Source organism: Lathyrus oleraceus, chromosome 1 (genome assembly GCF_024323335.1).
Source record: "Lathyrus oleraceus cultivar Zhongwan6 chromosome 1, CAAS_Psat_ZW6_1.0, whole genome shotgun sequence".
NCBI lineage: Eukaryota > Viridiplantae > Streptophyta > Magnoliopsida > Fabales > Fabaceae > Lathyrus > Lathyrus oleraceus.
The window spans coordinates 134441375-134444786 of NC_066579.1; positions in this window are offsets into that span (position 1 = coordinate 134441375).

Genomic DNA, 3412 nt, shown 5'->3' on the forward strand with positions numbered 1-3412 from the left:
TAATCCAAAGTTTCACAATCATTCACAAAAACTATATAAACATGTCATTCTTCCCAATTCACTTTGAACCATTTTAACCACCTTAACACTTTCTCACTATTTTTCCATTTTCTCACCATCTCTCACAATCTCCCATCATTCCCTTTATTTCCTAACCCTTACCAAAGTTCATATTCATCACCATTTTAGAACTTCACATTGAAGTTCTAAATTGCAAGGAATTAAAGTGCAATAATATAAATGTTAGGAGTTAGTAATTAGTAGTTAGTAACAATAAGCAAAATGGATTAGCAAGTTAATGTAAAAATATGGTTTCATCTATGCATCAAATGACCAAAATATGGTTAAAATAGAGGCAATCTATTAATGCTTCGAAGTATCGTGAATGATCTATTGATCAACCATTAATAGGTTTGAAACATTGAATATTTAATCAACTCTAAACAACCATGATCATGATCTAATAGACCTCATCAACCAAACAAATACAACAATAAGTCCACAATAAAATAAAATGATAACACACACAAAGCAACCACAAAAAGGTGAACAAAAAGATAGTAAGAGTAAAAAATCTCAAAAAAAAGTGAGCAAACCAAAGTTAATAATTTTTGCAAGCTTGAATCTAAATCATCTCAAATGACCAACCAAGAACAAGCAACCATTTTTAATCAAAAAACAGAACCCAAAGGTTAAAAAAGTTTAAGTTAAAATCATTATCCAAAATATATGAAAAAAGCTAGGTAGAAATGGTGTTAAGCTTAAATGTGAAGCAAGGGGTTTGGGATGAAAATATTTGTTGTGAAAGCTTAGTAAAGGGGCTGAGTTATGAGTGTTAGAGAGTGATAAATTTTAAGGAAAAAATGTGAAAATGGAAGAAAAGTTGGTGGGGGGTGACTTTCGGGAGAGAAAGGTTTTTTGGTTTTGATTTAGGTTTGGAGAAAAGGGGGTTGAATGATTTTTTTCAGAATTTTTGGGGGCTAGAAAGCCTGAAAAATGAGGGGGGAATAGTGCAATTATTTATAGGGAAAGCAAGTGGGTAAGTGGGGGGAACCAAATACCCATTGTGTAAAAAAAAGGCTTATTTTTGGTGTCTGCGCAATGGAAATCGATTTACCTAATTGGGTAAATCGATTTCCCTATATATATATTTTTAAATTCATGTCTTGAGCCCATGCAATATTACTTTGGTTATGAATGTTAATGTAATTATGGTATTGGAGCAATGAATAAATGTATGTGTAATAGGATCATAGATCTGATGAAAGTTGTTTGGGGGTAGGGTGAATTTTAGGGTATGACAGCTGCCCCTATTTAATTTTCTTGGACATGAATATATGGATAGCGATGACTTCCAATGTGTTTAAGGTAAGAGAGGATTAAATACTAATGGGAGTAATTAAAAATTTGTCCTATCGGGGAATGTTAGAATTTGTTGGGGATTATGTGTGGTTATGATGATTATGCATGTAATGTGATGTATGCACCCTAAGTATCTTCTTAATGAGAAAACTTTGATGCAAAAATCCCAAGAAAAAAATTAAGGAAATAAAACTTCACTAGGGAATGAGAACAATGGTGATCGCTCCTAGCAACGGCCGGGGAAAAATAACATGGTGTTTCTTAGCAACGACTGGAACACCTAACATGTATTGGGGGTCAAACAAATGAATTTAGTGATGATTCTTAGTAATGACTAGGATACCCGACTTACTGGGAATGATAAATGATTTCAAATGATGATGCTTGGCAACGGTTGTACCATTTAAATCAGTTGGGGAGAAAAGATAAGGTACGGTGATGATTCCTAGCGACAACTAGAATACCCGACTTTTGAGGGAAAAAGAGGTTGTTCAATGGAGATTCTTAGCAACGGCTAGAATACTCGACTCGACTGGAGATACAACTTCATGACGGTATAGTTATGATCCTTAGCGAAGGCTAGAATACTCAAAATCCACCGGAAAGATCAAACAGTTTAGTGATGATTCTTAGCAACGGCTAGAATACCTGACTCTGCTGAGGAGAATACAGATCTCAAGTGAAGATTCCTAGCAATGACTGGAATACCTGACATCTATTGGAGAAAACAAATTCAAGGATGATTCTCGGTTATGAATGTCTGACTCGACTTAGGGAATGAGCTCAAAAGGCCTATAGTCTAAAAAAATGAGAACATAGTGACGATTCTTAACAACGGCTAAGAATACCTGACTCTGCGGGAAAAATATGTTGATGACTTGCTAGGGATAGAAGAAGTACAATGATATTTCTCAACAATGGCTATAATGCCCGACTCCTCTAGGGAAACTTGACAATGAAACGAAACAGCTTAGCGACGATTCCCAGTAATGGCCAGAACGCGTGGCTATGCTTGGGGAATGTTTTTTAGGGTGAACATTTATTTTATTAGGGAAAATTCCTAACAACGGTTGGAAAATTCCGAACTCTGGAGACTTAATTTGAGTAAGTTAAGGAGATACTTATTATGCGATGTTATGTATGCCAATGCATGTTTGGGCTTTTGTGGGAAATATATGAAATGCAGGGTTTGCAAGTTGTGCCAAGTATGTTTGGGCTTTGCGAAGGAGTGTATTTGGGGAATGCCAATGGCGATTGGGCTTAAAAAGGTTGATTGAGGGAAGTGTATTGACTTTTCGATACTTGAGAAATTGGAAATTGACGTTCAAGCAAGCACTGAATGTAATGTTTGAGAATTCCTACTGGGGGAGAAATGATTGGCCAAGTCCAAGGGACTGTGTGGCACCCTCGGGATGGAAATTCCAAATGCGTTTCGGTTACCTTTAGCAAATTTCAGAAAGAATTATAATTCGATGTTGTCTCCCTTATAGTTTTTTAATTGAAAAAATTTCCAATGTAATATTATTTAGGCAAAAAGTCATATTTCGCAGACAAAGTAAGAAAAGTAAAAATATGGAACACATGTGAGGGAACTGATTTTATTGATAAGTGGTCCCAAAAAAAATGGGGATTTTGTACAAAGGAAGCAATTCCTAAAAGAGGTGATTGCAAAAAAAAACGATAATTGTAATGGTAATGAAACATCTCGGGTTTCCACCAAATTCCAACTCTGTTATAGCCTATATGCCTTTAGTCGCCCTTCGATATTGCTTTTTGAAGGAGGGTGATAGGATTGACTTGCTGGAGGACCCACATAATTGACTCGCCAAGGAATGAAGAAGGATTCCTTACGGGATGCAGCCTCTTGCTCTTATTAAATCCCTAATTTTTGTCTAGACCGTCCTTTCGGGTTTTCAGTCAACCGGGATACCCATTTTTACATAAGTTGCCATTTTTACATAAATCCCTAATTACTGCCCCAACGCCATTTCCATGAGCATTAGAAGCTCCATCAAAAACCATGGTCCATCGGGATCCAGGCTCAGGTCCT